Here is a 22,217-nt window from a genome sequence, read left to right as displayed (position 1 = left end):
TCAACTATAATATCCCCAAATACAAAAGGAAGAAAGAAAAAGCCAAAATCAATAGAATGTGAAATAGAGAAAAACAAGTTAGAAAAGGAATTGTTTTTTCGAAAGGGAATAACTGGATCATTTCTTGGAACGTAAATTTTATGCCTTAAAAGGATTGCTGTTACAAAACCTTTGATCAAGCTTTAAAAATAAAGAAGTTATTGTAACTTGTGCAGAAAGTTCCACCGAATCAAATTTGAGAGAATTAACATCAAGTATAATGAACCCAAATGCAAGGGAAACAAAGCGAAACCTAGACACAATGGAATGGGTAATAGAGAAGAACAAGGAAGCAAAGGAATGGACTTTTCAAAAGTGAACAACTGGAAGACTGCTCTGCACGTTCACCCTTTCCGCTGAAGAAGATTCCTTTGACACAGCTTTAAAAATAAAGAAGTTAATGCATTGTGAACAAAATGTTTCCTTGACGCAAATATGAGAGAATATATATCAACTATAATATCCCAAACTGCAATAGGAACAAAGGGAAAACTAGACTCAATAGAATGTGAAATAGAGAAGAACAAGTAAGAAAAGAAATTATTTTTTCGAAAGGGAATAACTGGATCATTTCTTTGAACGTAAATTTTATGACTTAAAAGGATTGCTGTTACAAAACCTGTGATCAAGCTTTAAGTATAAAGAAGTTATTGCAACTTGTACAGAAAGTTCCATTGAATCAAATTTGAGAGAATTAACATCAAAGGGAAAAAATAACTACATAGAAAAGGAAATAGAGAAGAACAAGTATCCAAAAGGAATGGATTTTTCAAAAGGAAATACCTCGATGATTTCTCTGCATTTCACTCTTTCCACTTAATAGGATGCCTGTTATGAAACCTTTGATCCAGCTTAAATATAAAGAAGACAATGCATTGGGCACAACATGTTTTATTGAAGTAAATATGAGAGAATTGATATCAACTATAATATCCCCAAATGCAAAAGGAAGAAAGAAAAAACCAAAATCAATAGAATGTGAAATAGAGAAAAACAAGTTAGAAAAGGAAGTGTTTTTTCGAAAGGGAATAACTGGATCATTTCTAGGAACGTAAATTTTATGCCTTAAAAGGATTGCTGTTACAAAACATTTGATCAAGCTTTAAAAATAAAGAAGTTATTGTAACTTGTGCAGAAAGTTCCACTGAATCAAATTTGAGAGAATTAACATCAAGTATAATGAACCCAAATGCAAGGGAAACAAAGCGAAACCTAGACACAATGGAATGGGTAATAGAGAAGAACAAGGAAGCAAAGGAATGGACTTTTCAAAAGTGAACAACTGGAAGACTGCTCTGCACATTCACCCTTTCCGCTGAAGAAGATTCCTTTGACACAGCTTTAAAAATAAACAAGTTAATGCATTGTGAACAAAATGTTTCCTTGACGCAAATATGAGAGAATATATATCAACTATAATATCCCAAACTGCAATAGGAACAAAGGGAAAACTAGACTCAATAGAATGTGAAATAGAGAAGAACAAGTAAGAAAAGAAATTATTTTTTCGAAAGGGAATAACTGGATCATTTCTTTGAACGTAAATTTTATGACTTAAAAGGATTGCTGTTACAAAACCTTTGATCAAGCTTTAAGTATAAAGAAGTTATTGCAACTTTTACAGAAAGTTCCAATTTTATGACTTAAAAGGATGGCTGTTACAAAACGTTTGATCAAGCTTTAAAAATAAAGAAGTTATTGTAACTTCTACAGAAAGTTCCATTGAATCGAATTTGAGAGAATTAACATCAAAGGGACAACTTAACTACATAGAAAAGGAAATAGAGAAGAAAAAGTATCCAAAAGGAATGGATTTTTCAAAAGGAAATAACTGAAACATTTCTCTGTAATTCACTCTTTCCACTTAATAGGACGCCTGTTATGAAGCCTTTGATCCAGCTTAAATATAAAGAAGATAATGCATTGTACACCAAATATTTCATTGAAGGAAATATGAGAGAATTGATATCAACTCTAATATCCCGAAATTCAAAAGGAACAAAGAAAAAACTGAAATCAACAGAATGTGAAATAGAGAAGAACAAGTAAAAAAGGGATTGTTTTTTCGAAAGGGAATAACTGGATCATTTCTTTGAATTTAAATTTTATGACTGAAAAGGATTGCTGTTAGAAAACCTGTGATCAAGCTTTAAGTATAAAGAAGTTATTGTAACTTCTACAGAAAGTTCCATTGAATCAAATTTGAGAGAATTAACATCAACTATAATGAACCCAAATCCAAGGGAAGCAAAGCGAAACCTAGACACAATTGAAAGGGTAATAGAGAAGAACAAACAAGCAATGGAATGGACTTTTTAAAAGTGAACAACTGGAAGACTGCTCTGCACGTTCACCCTTTCCGCTGAAGAAGATTCCTTTGACACAGCTTTAAATATAAAGAAGTTAATGCATTGTGCACAAAATGATCCCTTGACACAAATATGAGAGAATATATATCAACTCTAATATCTCGAAATGCAAAAGGAACAAAGAAAAAACTGAAATCAATAGAATGTGAAATAGAGAAGAACAAGTAAGCAAAGGAATTGTTTCTTTCAAAGGGAATAACTGGATCATTTCTTTGAAGGTAAATTTTATGACTTAAAAGGATTGCTGTTACAAAACCTTTGATCAAGCTTTAAAAATAAAGAAGTTATTGGAACTTGTACAGAAAGTTCCTCTGAATCAAATTTGAGAGAATTAACATCAAAGGGAAAAAATAACTACATAGAAAAGGAAATAGAGAAGAACAAGTATCCAAAAGGAATGGATTTTTCAAAAGGAAATACCTGGATGATTTCTCTGCAATTCACTCTTTCCACTTAATAGGATGCCTGTTATGTAACCTTTGATCCAGCTTAAATATAAAGAAGGCAATGCATTGTGCACAAAATGTTTTATTGAATAAATATGAGAGAATTGATATCAACTATAATATCCCCAAATGCAAAAGGAAGAAAGAAAAAACCAAAATCTATAGAATGTGAAATAGAGAAAAACAAGTTAGAAAAGGAATTGTTTTTTCGAAAGGGAATAACTGGATCATTTCTTGGAACATAAATTTTATGCCTTAAAAGGATTGCTGTTACAAAACCTTTGATCAAGCTTTAAAAATAAAGAAGTTATTGTAACTTTTGCAGAAAGTTCCACTGAATCAAATTTGAGAGAATTAACATCAAGTATAATGAACCCAAATGCAAGGGAAACAAAGCGAAACCTAGACACAATGGAATGGGTAATAGAGAAGAAGAAGGAAGCAAAGGAATGGACTTTTCAAAAGTGAACAACTGGAAGACTGCTCTGCACATTCACCCTTTCCGCTGAATAAGATTCCTTTGACACAGCTTTAAAAATAAACAAGTTAATGCATTGTGAACAAAATGTTTCCTTGACGCAAATATGAGAGAATATATATCAACTATAATATCCCAAACTGCAATAGGAACAAAGGGAAAACTAGACTCAATAGAATGTGAAATAGAGAAGAACAAGTAAGAAAAGAAATTATTTTTTCGAAAGGGAATAACTGGATCATTTCTTTGAACGTAAATTTTATGACTTAAAAGGATTGCTGTTACAAAACCTTTGATCAAGCTTTAAAAATAAAGAAGTTATTGGAACTTGTACAGAAAGTTCCACTGAATCAAATTTGAGAGAATTAACATCAAAGGGAAAAAATAACTACATAGAAAAGGAAATAGAGAAGAACAAGTATCCAAAAGGAATGGATTTTTCAAAAGGAAATACCTGGATGATTTCTCTGCAATTCACTCTTTCCACTTAATAGGATGCCTGTTATGTAACCTTTGATCCAGCTTAAATATAAAGAAGGCAATGCATTGTGCACAAAATTTTTTATTGAATAAATATGAGAGAATTGATATCAACTATAATATCCCCAAATGCAAAAGGAAGAAAGAAAAAACCAAAATCTATAGAATGTGAAATAGAGAAAAACAAGTTAGAAAAGGAATTGTTTTTTCGAAAGGGAATAACTGGATCATTTCTTGGAACATAAATTTTATGCCTTAAAAGGATTGCTGTTACAAAACCTTTGATCAAGCTTTAAAAATAAAGAAGTTATTGTAACTTGTGCAGAAAGTTCCACTGAATCAAATTTGAGAGAATTAACATCAAGTATAATGAACCCAAATGCAAGGGAAACAAAGCGAAACCTAGACACAATGGAATGGGTAATAGAGAAGAACAAGGAAGCAAAGGAATGGACTTTTCAAAAGTGAAAAACTGGAAGACTGCTCTGCATGTTCACACTTTCCGCTGAAGAAGATTCCTTTGACACAGCTTTAAAAATAAAGAAGTTAATGCATTGTGAACAAAATGTTTCCTTGACGCAAATATGAGAGAATATATATCAACTATAATATCCCAAACTGCAATAGGAAAAAAGGGAAAACTAGACTCAATAGAATGTGAAATAGAGAAGAATAAGTAAGAAAAGAAATTATTTTTTCGAAAGGGAATAACTGGATCATTTCTTTGAACGTAAATTTTATGACTTAAAAGGATTGCTGTTACAAAACCTTTGATCAAGCTTTAAGTATAAAGAAGTTATTGCAACTTTTACAGAAAGTTCCAATTTTATGACTTAAAAGGATGGCTGTTACAAAACGTTTGATCAAGCTTTAAAAATAAAGAAGTTATTGTAACTTGTGCAGAAAGTTCCACTGAATCAAATTTGAGAGAATTAACATCAATATAATGAACCCAAATGCAAGGGAAACAAAGCGAAACCTAGACACAATGGAATGGGTAATAGAGAAGAACAAGGAAGCAAAGGAATGGACTTTTCAAAAGTGAACAACTGGAAGACTGATCTGCACGTTCACCCTTTCCACTGAAGAAGATTCCTTTGACAAAGCTTTAAAAATAAAGAAGTTAATGCATTGTGCACAAAATGTTTTATTGAAGTAAATATGAGAGAATTGATATCAACTATAATATCCCCAAATGCAAAAGGAAGAAAGAAAAAGCCAAAATCAATAGAATGTGAAATAGAGAAAAACTAGTTAGAAAAGGAAGTGTTTTTTCGAAAGGGAATAACTGGATCATTTCTTGGAACGTAAATTTTATGCCTTAAAAGGATTGCTGTTACAAAACATTTGATCAAGCTTTAAAAATAAAGAAGTTATTGTAACTTGTGCAGAAAGTTCCACTGAATCAAATTTGAGAGAATTAACATCAAGTATAATGAACCCAAATGCAAGGGAAACAAAGCGAAACCTAGACACAATGGAATGGGTAATAGAGAAGAACAAGGAAGCAAAGGAATGGACTTTTCAAAAGTGAACAACTGGAAGACTGCTCTGCACATTCACCCTTTCCGCTGAAGAAGATTCCTTTGACACAGCTTTAAAAATAAACAAGTTAATGCATTGTGAACAAAATGTTTCCTTGACGCAAATATGAGAGAATATATATCAACTATAATATCCCAAACTGCAATAGGAACAAAGGGAAAACTAGACTCAATAGAATGTGAAATAGAGAAGAACAAGTAAGAAAAGAAATTATTTTTTCGAAAGGGAATAACTGGATCATTTCTTTGAACGTAAATTTTATGACTTAAAAGGATTGCTGTTACAAAACCTTTGATCAAGCTTTAAGTATAAAGAAGTTATTGCAACTTTTACAGAAAGTTCCAATTTTATGACTTAAAAGGATGGCTGTTACAAAACGTTTGATCAAGCTTTAAAAATAAAGAAGTTATTGTAACTTCTACAGAAAGTTCCATTGAATCGAATTTGAGAGAATTAACATCAAAGGGACAACTTAACTACATAGAAAAGGAAATAGAGAAGAAAAAGTATCCAAAAGGAATGGATTTTTCAAAAGGAAATAACTGAAACATTTCTCTGTAATTCACTCTTTCCACTTAATAGGACGCCTGTTATGAAGCCTTTGATCCAGCTTAAATATAAAGAAGATAATGCATTGTACACCAAATGTTTCATTGAAGGAAATATGAGAGAATTGATATCAACTCTAATATCCCGAAATTCAAAAGGAACAAAGAAAAAACTGAAATCAACAGAATGTGAAATAGAGAAGAACAAGTAAAAAAGGGATTGTTTTTTCGAAAGGGAATAACTGGATCATTTCTTTGAATTTAAATTTTATGACTGAAAAGGATTGCTGTTAGAAAACCTGTGATCAAGCTTTAAGTATAAAGAAGTTATTGTAACTTCTACAGAAAGTTCCATTGAATCAAATTTGAGAGAATTAACATCAACTATAATGAACCCAAATCCAAGGGAAGCAAAGCGAAACCTAGACACAATTGAAAGGGTAATAGAGAAGAACAAACAAGCAATGGAATGGACTTTTTAAAAGTGAACAACTGGAAGACTGCTCTGCACGTTCACCCTTTCCGCTGAAGAAGATTCCTTTGACACAGCTTTAAATATAAAGAAGTTAATGCATTGTGCACAAAATGATCCCTTGACACAAATATGAGAGAATATATATCAACTCTAATATCTCGAAATGCAAAAGGAACAAAGAAAAAACTGAAATCAATAGAATGTGAAATAGAGAAGAACAAGTAAGCAAAGGAATTGTTTCTTTCAAAGGGAATAACTGGATCATTTCTTTGAAGGTAAATTTTATGACTTAAAAGGATTGCTGTTACAAAACCTTTGATCAAGCTTTAAAAATAAAGAAGTTATTGGAACTTGTACAGAAAGTTCCTCTGAATCAAATTTGAGAGAATTAACATCAAAGGGAAAAAATAACTACATAGAAAAGGAAATAGAGAAGAACAAGTATCCAAAAGGAATGGATTTTTCAAAAGGAAATACCTGGATGATTTCTCTGCAATTCACTCTTTCCACTTAATAGGATGCCTGTTATGTAACCTTTGATCCAGCTTAAATATAAAGAAGGCAATGCATTGTGCACAAAATGTTTTATTGAATAAATATGAGAGAATTGATATCAACTATAATATCCCCAAATGCAAAAGGAAGAAAGAAAAAACCAAAATCTATAGAATGTGAAATAGAGAAAAACAAGTTAGAAAAGGAATTGTTTTTTCGAAAGGGAATAACTGGATCATTTCTTGGAACATAAATTTTATGCCTTAAAAGGATTGCTGTTACAAAACCTTTGATCAAGCTTTAAAAATAAAGAAGTTATTGTAACTTTTGCAGAAAGTTCCACTGAATCAAATTTGAGAGAATTAACATCAAGTATAATGAACCCAAATGCAAGGGAAACAAAGCGAAACCTAGACACAATGGAATGGGTAATAGAGAAGAAGAAGGAAGCAAAGGAATGGACTTTTCAAAAGTGAACAACTGGAAGACTGCTCTGCACATTCACCCTTTCCGCTGAATAAGATTCCTTTGACACAGCTTTAAAAATAAACAAGTTAATGCATTGTGAACAAAATGTTTCCTTGACGCAAATATGAGAGAATATATATCAACTATAATATCCCAAACTGCAATAGGAACAAAGGGAAAACTAGACTCAATAGAATGTGAAATAGAGAAGAACAAGTAAGAAAAGAAATTATTTTTTCGAAAGGGAATAACTGGATCATTTCTTTGAACGTAAATTTTATGACTTAAAAGGATTGCTGTTACAAAACCTTTGATCAAGCTTTAAAAATAAAGAAGTTATTGGAACTTGTACAGAAAGTTCCACTGAATCAAATTTGAGAGAATTAACATCAAAGGGAAAAAATAACTACATAGAAAAGGAAATAGAGAAGAACAAGTATCCAAAAGGAATGGATTTTTCAAAAGGAAATACCTGGATGATTTCTCTGCAATTCACTCTTTCCACTTAATAGGATGCCTGTTATGTAACCTTTGATCCAGCTTAAATATAAAGAAGGCAATGCATTGTGCACAAAATTTTTTATTGAATAAATATGAGAGAATTGATATCAACTATAATATCCCCAAATGCAAAAGGAAGAAAGAAAAAACCAAAATCTATAGAATGTGAAATAGAGAAAAACAAGTTAGAAAAGGAATTGTTTTTTCGAAAGGGAATAACTGGATCATTTCTTGGAACATAAATTTTATGCCTTAAAAGGATTGCTGTTACAAAACCTTTGATCAAGCTTTAAAAATAAAGAAGTTATTGTAACTTGTGCAGAAAGTTCCACTGAATCAAATTTGAGAGAATTAACATCAAGTATAATGAACCCAAATGCAAGGGAAACAAAGCGAAACCTAGACACAATGGAATGGGTAATAGAGAAGAACAAGGAAGCAAAGGAATGGACTTTTCAAAAGTGAAAAACTGGAAGACTGCTCTGCATGTTCACACTTTCCGCTGAAGAAGATTCCTTTGACACAGCTTTAAAAATAAAGAAGTTAATGCATTGTGAACAAAATGTTTCCTTGACGCAAATATGAGAGAATATATATCAACTATAATATCCCAAACTGCAATAGGAAAAAAGGGAAAACTAGACTCAATAGAATGTGAAATAGAGAAGAATAAGTAAGAAAAGAAATTATTTTTTCGAAAGGGAATAACTGGATCATTTCTTTGAACGTAAATTTTATGACTTAAAAGGATTGCTGTTACAAAACCTTTGATCAAGCTTTAAGTATAAAGAAGTTATTGCAACTTTTACAGAAAGTTCCAATTTTATGACTTAAAAGGATGGCTGTTACAAAACGTTTGATCAAGCTTTAAAAATAAAGAAGTTATTGTAACTTGTGCAGAAAGTTCCACTGAATCAAATTTGAGAGAATTAACATCAATATAATGAACCCAAATGCAAGGGAAACAAAGCGAAACCTAGACACAATGGAATGGGTAATAGAGAAGAACAAGGAAGCAAAGGAATGGACTTTTCAAAAGTGAACAACTGGAAGACTGATCTGCACGTTCACCCTTTCCACTGAAGAAGATTCCTTTGACAAAGCTTTAAAAATAAAGAAGTTAATGCATTGTGCACAAAATGTTTTATTGAAGTAAATATGAGAGAATTGATATCAACTATAATATCCCCAAATGCAAAAGGAAGAAAGAAAAAGCCAAAATCAATAGAATGTGAAATAGAGAAAAACTAGTTAGAAAAGGAAGTGTTTTTTCGAAAGGGAATAACTGGATCATTTCTTGGAACGTAAATTTTATGCCTTAAAAGGATTGCTGTTACAAAACATTTGATCAAGCTTTAAAAATAAAGAAGTTATTGTAACTTGTGCAGAAAGTTCCACTGAATCAAATTTGAGAGAATTAACATCAAGTATAATGAACCCAAATGCAAGGGAAACAAAGCGAAACCTAGACACAATGGAATGGGTAATAGAGAAGAACAAGGAAGCAAAGGAATGGACTTTTCAAAAGTGAACAACTGGAAGACTGCTCTGCACATTCACCCTTTCCGCTGAAGAAGATTCCTTTGACACAGCTTTAAAAATAAACAAGTTAATGCATTGTGAACAAAATGTTTCCTTGACGCAAATATGAGAGAATATATATCAACTATAATATCCCAAACTGCAATAGGAACAAAGGGAAAACTAGACTCAATAGAATGTGAAATAGAGAAGAACAAGTAAGAAAAGAAATTATTTTTTCGAAAGGGAATAACTGGATCATTTCTTTGAACGTAAATTTTATGACTTAAAAGGATTGCTGTTACAAAACCTTTGATCAAGCTTTAAGTATAAAGAAGTTATTGCAACTTTTACAGAAAGTTCCAATTTTATGACTTAAAAGGATGGCTGTTACAAAACGTTTGATCAAGCTTTAAAAATAAAGAAGTTATTGTAACTTCTACAGAAAGTTCCATTGAATCGAATTTGAGAGAATTAACATCAAAGGGACAACTTAACTACATAGAAAAGGAAATAGAGAAGAAAAAGTATCCAAAAGGAATGGATTTTTCAAAAGGAAATAACTGAAACATTTCTCTGTAATTCACTCTTTCCACTTAATAGGACGCCTGTTATGAAGCCTTTGATCCAGCTTAAATATAAAGAAGATAATGCATTGTACACCAAATGTTTCATTGAAGGAAATATGAGAGAATTGATATCAACTCTAATATCCCGAAATTCAAAAGGAACAAAGAAAAAACTGAAATCAACAGAATGTGAAATAGAGAAGAACAAGTAAAAAAGGGATTGTTTTTTCGAAAGGGAATAACTGGATCATTTCTTTGAATTTAAATTTTATGACTGAAAAGGATTGCTGTTAGAAAACCTGTGATCAAGCTTTAAGTATAAAGAAGTTATTGTAACTTCTACAGAAAGTTCCATTGAATCAAATTTGAGAGAATTAACATCAACTATAATGAACCCAAATCCAAGGGAAGCAAAGCGAAACCTAGACACAATTGAAAGGGTAATAGAGAAGAACAAACAAGCAATGGAATGGACTTTTTAAAAGTGAACAACTGGAAGACTGCTCTGCACGTTCACCCTTTCCGCTGAAGAAGATTCCTTTGACACAGCTTTAAATATAAAGAAGTTAATGCATTGTGCACAAAATGATCCCTTGACACAAATATGAGAGAATATATATCAACTCTAATATCTCGAAATGCAAAAGGAACAAAGAAAAAACTGAAATCAATAGAATGTGAAATAGAGAAGAACAAGTAAGCAAAGGAATTGTTTCTTTCAAAGGGAATAACTGGATCATTTCTTTGAAGGTAAATTTTATGACTTAAAAGGATTGCTGTTACAAAACCTTTGATCAAGCTTTAAAAATAAAGAAGTTATTGGAACTTGTACAGAAAGTTCCACTGAATCAAATTTGAGAGAATTAACATCAAAGGGAAAAAATAACTACATAGAAAAGGAAATAGAGAAGAACAAGTATCCAAAAGGAATGGATTTTTCAAAAGGAAATACCTCGATGATTTCTCTGCATTTCACTCTTTCCACTTAATAGGATGCCTGTTATGTAACCTTTGATCCAGCTTAAATATAAAGAAGGCAATGCATTTTGCACAAAATGTTTTATTGAATAAATATGAGAGAATTGATATCAACTATAATATCCCCAAATGCAAAAGGAAGAAAGAAAAAACCAAAATCTATAGAATGTGAAATAGAGAAAAACAAGTTAGAAAAGGAATTGTTTTTTCGAAAGGGAATAACTGGATCATTTCTTGGAACGTAAATTTTATGCCTTAAAAGGATTGCTGTTACAAAACCTTTGATCAAGCTTTAAAAATAAAGAAGTTATTGTAACTTGTGCAGAAAGTTCCACTGAATCAAATTTGAGAGAATTAACATCAAGTATAATGAACCCAAATGCAAGGGAAACAAAGCGAAACCTAGACACAATGGAATGGGTAATAGAGAAGAACAAGGAAGCAAAGGAATGGACTTTTCAAAAGTGAACAACTGGAAGACTGCTCTGCACGTTCACCCTTTCCGCTGAAGAAGATTCCTTTGACACAGCTTTAAAAATAAAGAAGTTAATGCATTGTGAACAAAATGTTTCCTTGACGCAAATATGAGAGAATATATATCAACTATAATATCCCAAACTGCAATAGGAACAAAGGGAAAACTAGACTCAATAGAATGTGAAATAGAGAAGAACAAGTAAGAAAAGAAATTATTTTTTCGAAAGGGAATAACTGGATCATTTCTTTGAACGTAAATTTTATGACTTAAAAGGATTTCTGTTACAAAACCTTTGATCAAGCTTTAAGTATAAAGAAGTTATTGCAACTTGTACAGAATGTTCCATTGAATCAAATTTGAGAGAATTAACATCAAAGGGAAAAAATAACTACATAGAAAAGGAAATAGAGAAGAACAAGTATCCAAAAGGAATGGATTTTTCAAAAGGAAATACCTAGATGATTTCTCTGCAATTCACTCTTTCCACTTAATAGGATGCCTGTTATGAAACCTTTGATCCAGCTTAAATATAAAGAAGACAATGCATTGTGCACAAAATGTTTTATTGAAGTAAATATGAGAGAATTGATATCAACTATATTATCCCCAAATGCAAAAGGAAGAAAGAAAAAACCAAAATCAATAGAATGTGAAATAGAGAAAAACAAGTTAGAAAAGGAAGTGTTTTTTCGAAAGGGAATAACTGGATCATTTCTTGGAACGTAAATTTTATGCCTTAAAAGGATTGCTGTTACAAAACCTTTGATCAAGCTTTAAAAATAAAGAAGTTATTGTAACTTGTGCAGAAAGTTCCACTGAATCAAATTTGAGAGAATTAACATCAAGTATAATGAACCCAAATGCAAGGGAAACAAAGCGAAACCTAGACACAATGGAATGGGTAATAGAGAAGAACAAGGAAGCAAAGGAATGGACTTTTCAAAAGTGAAAAACTGGAAGACTGCTCTGCACGTTCAATCTTTCCGCTGAAGAAGATTCCTTTGACACAGCTTTAAAAATGAAGAAGTTAATGCATTGTGAACAAAATGTTTCCTTGACGCAAATATGAGAGAATATATATCAACTATAATATCCCAAACTGCAATAGGAACAAAGGGAAAACTAGACTCAATAGAATGTGAAATAGAGAAGAACAAGTAAGAAAAGAAATTATTTTTTCGAAAGGGAATAACTGGATCATTTCTTTGAACGTAAATTTTATGACTTCAAAGGATTGCTGTTACAAAACCTTTGATCAAGCTTTAAGTATAAAGAAGTTATTGCAACTTTTACAGAAAGTTCCAATTTTATGACTTAAAAGGATGGCTGTTACAAAACGTTTGATCAAGCTTCAAAAATAAAGAAGTTATTGTAACTTGTGCAGAAAGTTCCACTGAATCAAATTTGAGAGAATTAATATCAAGTATAATGAACCCAAATGCAAGGGAAACAAAGCGAAACCTAGACACAATGGAATGGGTAATAGAGAAGAACAAGGAAGCAAAGGAATGGACTTTTCAAAAGTGAACAACTGGAAGACTGCTCTGCACGTTCACCCTTTCCGCTGAAGAAGATTCCTTTGAGAAAGCTTTAAAAATAAAGAAGTTAATGCATTGTGCACAAAATGTTTTATTGAAGTAAATATGAGAGAATTGATATCAACTATAATATCCCCAAATACAAAAGGAAGAAAGAAAAAGCCAAAATCAATAGAATGTGAAATAGAGAAAAACAAGTTAGAAAAGGAATTGTTTTTTCGAAAGGGAATAACTGGATCATTTCTTGGAACGTAAATTTTATGCCTTAAAAGGATTGCTGTTACAAAACCTTTGATCAAGCTTTAAAAATAAAGAAGTTATTGTAACTTGTGCAGAAAGTTCCACTGAATCAAATTTGAGAGAATTAACATCAAGTATAATGAACCCAAATGCAAGGGAAACAAAGCGAAACCTAGACACAATGGAATGGGTAATAGAGAAGAACAAGGAAGCAAAGGAATGGACTTTTCAAAAGTGAACAACTGGAAGACTGCTCTGCACGTTCACCCTTTCCGCTGAAGAAAATTCCTTTGACACAGCTTTAAAAATAAAGAAGTTAATGCATTGTGAACAAAATGTTTCCTTGACGCAAATATGAGAGAATATATATCAACTATAATATCCCAAACTGCAATAGGAACAAAGGGAAAACTAGACTCAATAGAATGTGAAATAGAGAAGAACAAGTAAGAAAAGAAATTATTTTTTCGAAAGGGAATAACTGGATCATTTCTTTGAACGTAAATTTTATGACTTAAAAGGATTGCTGTTACAAAACCTTTGATCAAGCTTTCAGTATAAAGAAGTTATTGCAACTTTTACAGAAAGTTCCAATTTTATGACTTAAAAGGATGGCTGTTACAAAACGTTTGATCAAGCTTTAAAAATAAAGAAGTTATTGTAACTTGTGCAGAAAGTTCCACTGAATCAAATTTGAGAGAATTAATATCAAGTATAATGAACCCAAATGCAAGGGAAACAAAGCGAAACCTAGACACAATGGAATGGGTAATAGAGAAGAACAAGGAAGCAAAGGAATGGACTTTTCAAAAGTGAACAACTGGAAGACTGCTCTGCACGTTCACCCTTTCCACTGAAGAAGATTCCTTTGACAAAGCTTTAAAAATAAAGAAGTTAATGCATTGTGCACAAAATGTTTTATTGAAGTAAATATGAGAGAATTGATATCAACTATAATATCCCCAAATGCAAAAGGAAGAAAGAAAAAACCAAAATCAATAGAATGTGAAATAGAGAAAAACAAGTTAGAAAAGGAAGTGTTTTTTCGAAAGGGAATAACTGGATCATTTCTTGGAACGTAAATTTTATGCCTTAAAAGGATTGCTGTTACAAAACATTTGATCAAGCTTTAAAAATAAAGAAGTTATTGTAACTTGTGCAGAAAGTTCCACTGAATCAATTTTGAGAGAATTAACATCAAGTATAATGAACCCAAATGCAAGGGAAACAAAGCGAAACCTAGACACAATGGAATGGGTAATAGAGAAGAACAAGGAAGCAAAGGAATGGACTTTTCAAAAGTGAACAACTGGAAGACTGCTCTGCACATTCACCCTTTCCGCTGAAGAAGATTCCTTTGACACAGCTTTAAAAATAAACAAGTTAATGCATTGTGAACAAAATGTTTCCTTGACGCAAATATGAGAGAATATATATCAACTATAATATCCCAAACTGCAATAGGAACAAAGGGAAAACTAGACTCAATAGAATGTGAAATAGAGAAGAACAAGTAAGAAAAGAAATTATTTTTTCGAAAGGGAATAACTGGATCATTTCTTTGAACGTAAATTTTATGACTTAAAAGGATTGCTGTTACAAAACCTTTGATCAAGCTTTAAGTATAAAGAAGTTATTGCAACTTTTACAGAAAGTTCCAATTTTATGACTTAAAAGGATGGCTGTTACAAAACGTTTGATCAAGCTTTAAAAATAAAGAAGTTATTGTAACTTCTACAGAAAGTTCCATTGAATCGAATTTGAGAGAATTAACATCAAAGGGACAACTTAACTACATAGAAAAGGAAATAGAGAAGAAAAAGTATCCAAAAGGAATGGATTTTTCAAAAGGAAATAACTGAAACATTTCTCTGTAATTCACTCTTTCCACTTAATAGGACGCCTGTTATGAAGCCTTTGATCCAGCTTAAATATAAAGAAGATAATGCATTGTACACCAAATGTTTCATTGAAGGAAATATGAGAGAATTGATATCAACTCTAATATCCCGAAATTCAAAAGGAACAAAGAAAAAACTGAAATCAACAGAATGTGAAATAGAGAAGAACAAGTAAAAAAGGGATTGTTTTCTCGAAAGGGAATAACTGGATCATTTCTTTGAATTTAAATTTTATGACTGAAAAGGATTGCTGTTAGAAAACCTGTGATCAAGCTTTAAGTATAAAGAAGTTATTGTAACTTCTACAGAAAGTTCCATTGAATCAAATTTGAGAGAATTAACATCAACTATAATGAACCCAAATCCAAGGGAAGCAAAGCGAAACCTAGACACAATTGAAAGGGTAATAGAGAAGAACAAACAAGCAATGGAATGGACTTTTTAAAAGTGAACAACTGGAAGACTGCTCTGCACGTTCACCCTTTCCGCTGAAGAAGATTCCTTTGACACAGCTTTAAATATAAAGAAGTTAATGCATTGTGCACAAAATGATCCCTTGACACAAATATGAGAGAATATATATCAACTCTAATATCTCGAAATGCAAAAGGAACAAAGAAAAAACTGAAATCAATAGAATGTGAAATAGAGAAGAACAAGTAAGCAAAGGAATTGTTTCTTTCAAAGGGAATAACTGGATCATTTCTTTGAAGGTAAATTTTATGACTTAAAAGGATTGCTGTTACAAAACCTTTGATCAAGCTTTAAAAATAAAGAAGTTATTGTAACTTGTGCAGAGAGTTCCACTGAATCAAATTTGAGAGAATTAACATCAAGTATAATGAACCCAAATGCAAGGGAAACAAAGCGAAACCTAGACACAATGGAATGGGTAATAGAGAAGAACAAGGAAGCAAAGGAATGGACTTTTCAAAAGTGAACAACTGGAAGACTGCTCTGCACGTTCACCCTTTCCGCTGAAGAAGATTCCTTTGACACAGCTTTAAAAATAAAGAAGTTAATGCATTGTGAACAAAATGTTTCCTTGACGCAAATATGAGAGAATATATATCAACTATAATATCCCAAACTGCAATAGGAACAAAGGGAAAACTAGACTCAAAAGAATGTGAAATAGAGAAGAACAAGTAAGAAAAGAAATTATTTTTTCGAAAGGGAATAACTGGATCATTTCTTTGAACGTAAATTTTATGACTTAAAAGGATTGCTGTTACAAAACCTGTGATCAAGCTTTAAGTATAAAGAAGTTATTGCAACTTGTACAGAAAGTTCCATTGAATCAAATTTGAGAGAATTAACATCAAAGGGAAAAAATAACTACATAGAAAAGGAAATAGAGAAGAACAAGTATCCAAAAAGAATTGATTTTTCAAAAGGAAATACCTGGATGATTTCTCTGCAATTCACTCTTTCCACTTAATAGGATGCCTGTTATGAAACCTTTGATCCAGCTTAAATATAAAGAAGACAATGCATTGTGCACAAAATGTTTTATTGAAGTAAATATGAGAGAATTGATATCAACTATAATATCCCCAAATGCAAAAGGAAGAAAGAAAAAGCCAAAATCAATAGAATGTGAAATAGAGAAAAACCAGTTAGAAAAGGAAGTGTTTTTTCGAAAGGGAATAACTGGATCATTTCTAGGAACGTAAATTTTATGCCTTAAAAGGATTGCTGTTACAAAACATTTGATCAAGCTTTAAAAATAAAGAAGTTATTGTAACTTGTGCAGAAAGTTCCACTGAATCAAATTTGAGAGAATTAACATCAAGTATAATGAACCCAAATGCAAGGGAAACAAAGCGAAACCTAGACACAATGGAATGGGTAATAGAGAAGAACAAGGAAGCAAAGGAATGGACTTTTCAAAAGTGAACAACTGGAAGACTGCTCTGCACATTCACCCTTTCCGCTGAAGAAGATTCCTTTGACACAGCTTTAAAAATAAACAAGTTAATGCATTGTGAACAAAATGTTTCCTTGACGCAAATATGAGAGAATATATATCAACTATAATATCCCAAACTGCAATAGGAACAAAGGGAAAACTAGACTCAAAAGAATGTGAAATAGAGAAGAACAAGTAAGAAAAGAAATTATTTTTTCGAAAGGGAATAACTGGATCATTTCTTTGAACGTAAATTTTATGACTTAAAAGGATTGCTGTTACAAAACCTTTGATCAAGCTTTAAGTATAAAGAAGTTATTGCAACTTTTACAGAAAGTTCCAATTTTATGACTTAAAAGGATGGCTGTTACAAAACGTTTGATCAAGCTTTAAAAATAAAGAAGTTATTGTAACTTGTGCAGAAAGTTCCACTGAATCAAATTTGAGAGAATTAATATCAAGTATAATGAACCCAAATGCAAGGGAAACAAAGCGAAACCTAGACACAATGGAATGGGAAATAGAGAAGAACAAGGAAGCAAAGGAATGGACTTTTCAAAAGTGAACAACTGGAAGACTGCTCTGCACGTTCACCCTTTTCGCTGAAGAAGATTCCTTTGACAAAGCTTTAAAAATAAAGAAGTTAATGCATTGTGCACAAAATGTTTTATTGAAGTAAATATGAGAGAATTGATATCAACTATAATATCCCCAAATACAAAAGGAAGAAAGAAAAAGCCAAAATCAATAGAATGTGAAATAGAGAAAAACAAGTTAGAAAAGGAATTGTTTTTTCGAAAGGGAATAACTGGATCATTTCTTGGAACGTAAATTTTATGCCTTAAAAGGATTGCTGTTACAAAACCTTTGATCAAGCTTTAAAAATAAAGAAGTTATTGTAACTTGTGCAGAAAGTTCCACCGAATCAAATTTGAGAGAATTAACATCAAGTATAATGAACCCAAATGCAAGGGAAACAAAGCGAAACCTAGACACAATGGAATGGGTAATAGAGAAGAACAAGGAAGCAAAGGAATGGACTTTTCAAAAGTGAACAACTGGAAGACTGCTCTGCACGTTCACCCTTTCCGCTGAAGAAGATTCCTTTGACACAGCTTTAAAAATAAAGAAGTTAATGCATTGTGAACAAAATGTTTCCTTGACGCAAATATGAGAGAATATATATCAACTATAATATCCCAAACTGCAATAGGAACAAAGGGAAAACTAGACTCAAAAGAATGTGAAATAGAGAAGAACAAGTAAGAAAAGAAATTATTTTTTCGAAAGGGAATAACTGGATCATTTCTTTGAACGTAAATTTTATGACTTAAAAGGATTGCTGTTACAAAACCTGTGATCAAGCTTTAAGTATAAAGAAGTTATTGCAACTTGTACAGAAAGTTCCATTGAATCAAATTTGAGAGAATTAACATCAAAGGGAAAAAATAACTACATAGAAAAGGAAATAGAGAAGAACAAGTATCCAAAAAGAATTGATTTTTCAAAAGGAAATACCTGGATGATTTCTCTGCAATTCACTCTTTCCACTTAATAGGATGCCTGTTATGAAACCTTTGATCCAGCTTAAATATAAAGAAGACAATGCATTGTGCACAAAATGTTTTATTGAAGTAAATATGAGAGAATTGATATCAACTATAATATCCCCAAATGCAAAAGGAAGAAAGAAAAAGCCAAAATCAATAGAATGTGAAATAGAGAAAAACAAGTTAGAAAAGGAAGTGTTTTTTCGAAAGGGAATAACTGGATCATTTCTAGGAACGTAAATTTTATGCCTTAAAAGGATTGCTGTTACAAAACATTTGATCAAGCTTTAAAAATAAAGAAGTTATTGTAACTTGTGCAGAAAGTTCCACTGAATCAAATTTGAGAGAATTAACATCAAGTATAATGAACCCAAATGCAAGGGAAACAAAGCGAAACCTAGACACAATGGAATGGGTAATAGAGAAGAACAAGGAAGCAAAGGAATGGACTTTTCAAAAGTGAACAACTGGAAGACTGCTCTGCACATTCACCCTTTCCGCTGAAGAAGATTCCTTTGACACAGCTTTAAAAATAAACAAGTTAATGCATTGTGAACAAAATGTTTCCTTGACGCAAATATGAGAGAATATATATCAACTATAATATCCCAAACTGCAATAGGAACAAAGGGAAAACTAGACTCAATAGAATGTGAAATAGAGAAGAACAAGTAAGAAAAGAAATTATTTTTTCGAAAGGGAATAACTGGATCATTTCTTTGAACGTAAATTTTATGACTTAAAAGGATTGCTGTTACAAAACCTTTGATCAAGCTTTAAGTATAAAGAAGTTATTGCAACTTTTACAGAAAGTTCCAATTTTATGACTTAAAAGGATGGCTGTTACAAAACGTTTGATCAAGCTTTAAAAATAAAGAAGTTATTGTAACTTGTGCAGAAAGTTCCACTGAATCAAATTTGAGAGAATTAATATCAAGTATAATGAACCCAAATGCAAGGGAAACAAAGCGAAACCTAGACACAATGGAATGGGAAATAGAGAAGAACAAGGAAGCAAAGGAATGGACTTTTCAAAAGTGAACAACTGGAAGACTGCTCTGCACGTTCACCCTTTTCGCTGAAGAAGATTCCTTTGACAAAGCTTTAAAAATAAAGAAGTTAATGCATTGTGCACAAAATGTTTTATTGAAGTAAATATGAGAGAATTGATATCAACTATAATATCCCCAAATACAAAAGGAAGAAAGAAAAAGCCAAAATCAATAGAATGTGAAATAGAGAAAAACAAGTTAGAAAAGGAATTGTTTTTTCGAAAGGGAATAACTGGATCATTTCTTGGAACGTAAATTTTATGCCTTAAAAGGATTGCTGTTACAAAACCTTTGATCAAGCTTTAAAAATAAAGAAGTTATTGTAACTTGTGCAGAAAGTTCCACCGAATCAAATTTGAGAGAATTAACATCAAGTATAATGAACCCAAATGCAAGGGAAACAAAGCGAAACCTAGACACAATGGAATGGGTAATAGAGAAGAACAAGGAAGCAAAGGAATGGACTTTTCAAAAGTGAACAACTGGAAGACTGCTCTGCACGTTCACCCTTTCCGCTGAAGAAGATTCCTTTGACACAGCTTTAAAAATAAAGAAGTTAATGCATTGTGAACAAAATGTTTCCTTGACGCAAATATGAGAGAATATATATCAACTATAATATCCCAAACTGCAATAGGAACAAAGGGAAAACTAGACTCAAAAGAATGTGAAATAGAGAAGAACAAGTAAGAAAAGAAATTATTTTTTCGAAAGGGAATAACTGGATCATTTCTTTGAACGTAAATTTTATGACTTAAAAGGATTGCTGTTACAAAACCTGTGATCAAGCTTTAAGTATAAAGAAGTTATTGCAACTTGTACAGAAAGTTCCATTGAATCAAATTTGAGAGAATTAACATCAAAGGGAAAAAATAACTACATAGAAAAGGAAATAGAGAAGAACAAGTATCCAAAAAGAATTGATTTTTCAAAAGGAAATACCTGGATGATTTCTCTGCAATTCACTCTTTCCACTTAATAGGATGCCTGTTATGAAACCTTTGATCCAGCTTAAATATAAAGAAGACAATGCATTGTGCACAAAATGTTTTATTGAAGTAAATATGAGAGAATTGATATCAACTATAATATCCCCAAATGCAAAAGGAAGAAAGAAAAAGCCAAAATCAATAGAATGTGAAATAGAGAAAAACCAGTTAGAAAAGGAAGTGTTTTTTCGAAAGGGAATAACTGGATCATTTCTAGGAACGTAAATTTTATGCCTTAAAAGGATTGCTGTTACAAAACATTTGATCAAGCTTTAAAAATAAAGAAGTTATTGTAACTTGTGCAGAAAGTTCCACTGAATCAAATTTGAGAGAATTAACATCAAGTATAATGAACCCAAATGCAAGGGAAACAAAGCGAAACCTAGACACAATGGAATGGGTAATAGAGAAGAACAAGGAAGCAAAGGAATGGACTTTTCAAAAGTGAACAACTGGAAGACTGCTCTGCACATTCACCCTTTCCGCTGAAGAAGATTCCTTTGACACAGCTTTAAAAATAAACAAGTTAATGCATTGTGAACAAAATGTTTCCTTGACGCAAATATGAGAGAATATATATCAACTATAATATCCCAAACTGCAATAGGAACAAAGGGAAAACTAGACTCAATAGAATGTGAAATAGAGAAGAACAAGTAAGAAAAGAAATTATTTTTTCGAAAGGGAATAACTGGATCATTTCTTTGAACGTAAATTTTATGACTTAAAAGGATTGCTGTTACAAAACCTTTGATCAAGCTTTAAGTATAAAGAAGTTATTGCAACTTTTACAGAAAGTTCCAATTTTATGACTTAAAAGGATGGCTGTTACAAAACGTTTGATCAAGCTTTAAAAATAAAGAAGTTATTGTAACTTGTGCAGAAAGTTCCACTGAATCAAATTTGAGAGAATTAATATCAAGTATAATGAACCCAAATGCAAGGGAAACAAAGCGAAACCTAGACACAATGGAATGGGAAATAGAGAAGAACAAGGAAGCAAAGGAATGGACTTTTCAAAAGTGAACAACTGGAAGACTGCTCTGCACGTTCACCCTTTTCGCTGAAGAAGATTCCTTTGACAAAGCTTTAAAAATAAAGAAGTTAATGCATTGTGCACAAAATGTTTTATTGAAGTAAATATGAGAGAATTGATATCAACTATAATATCCCCAAATACAAAAGGAAGAAAGAAAAAGCCAAAATCAATAGAATGTGAAATAGAGAAAAACAAGTTAGAAAAGGAATTGTTTTTTCGAAAGGGAATAACTGGATCATTTCTTGGAACGTAAATTTTATGCCTTAAAAGGATTGCTGTTACAAAACCTTTGATCAAGCTTTAAAAATAAAGAAGTTATTGTAACTTGTGCAGAAAGTTCCACCGAATCAAATTTGAGAGAATTAACATCAAGTATAATGAACCCAAATGCAAGGGAAACAAAGCGAAACCTAGACACAATGGAATGGGTAATAGAGAAGAACAAGGAAGCAAAGGAATGGACTTTTCAAAAGTGAACAACTGGAAGACTGCTCTGCACGTTCACCCTTTCCGCTGAAGAAGATTCCTTTGACACAGCTTTAAAAATAAAGAAGTTAATGCATTGTGAACAAAATGTTTCCTTGACGCAAATATGAGAGAATATAT

The sequence above is a fragment of the Sminthopsis crassicaudata genome, chromosome 5, assembly GCF_048593235.1.
Source record: "Sminthopsis crassicaudata isolate SCR6 chromosome 5, ASM4859323v1, whole genome shotgun sequence".
Taxonomy (NCBI): domain Eukaryota; kingdom Metazoa; phylum Chordata; class Mammalia; order Dasyuromorphia; family Dasyuridae; genus Sminthopsis; species Sminthopsis crassicaudata.
The sequence above is the reverse complement of the archived record's forward strand: the minus strand, read 5'-3'. Positions refer to the sequence as shown.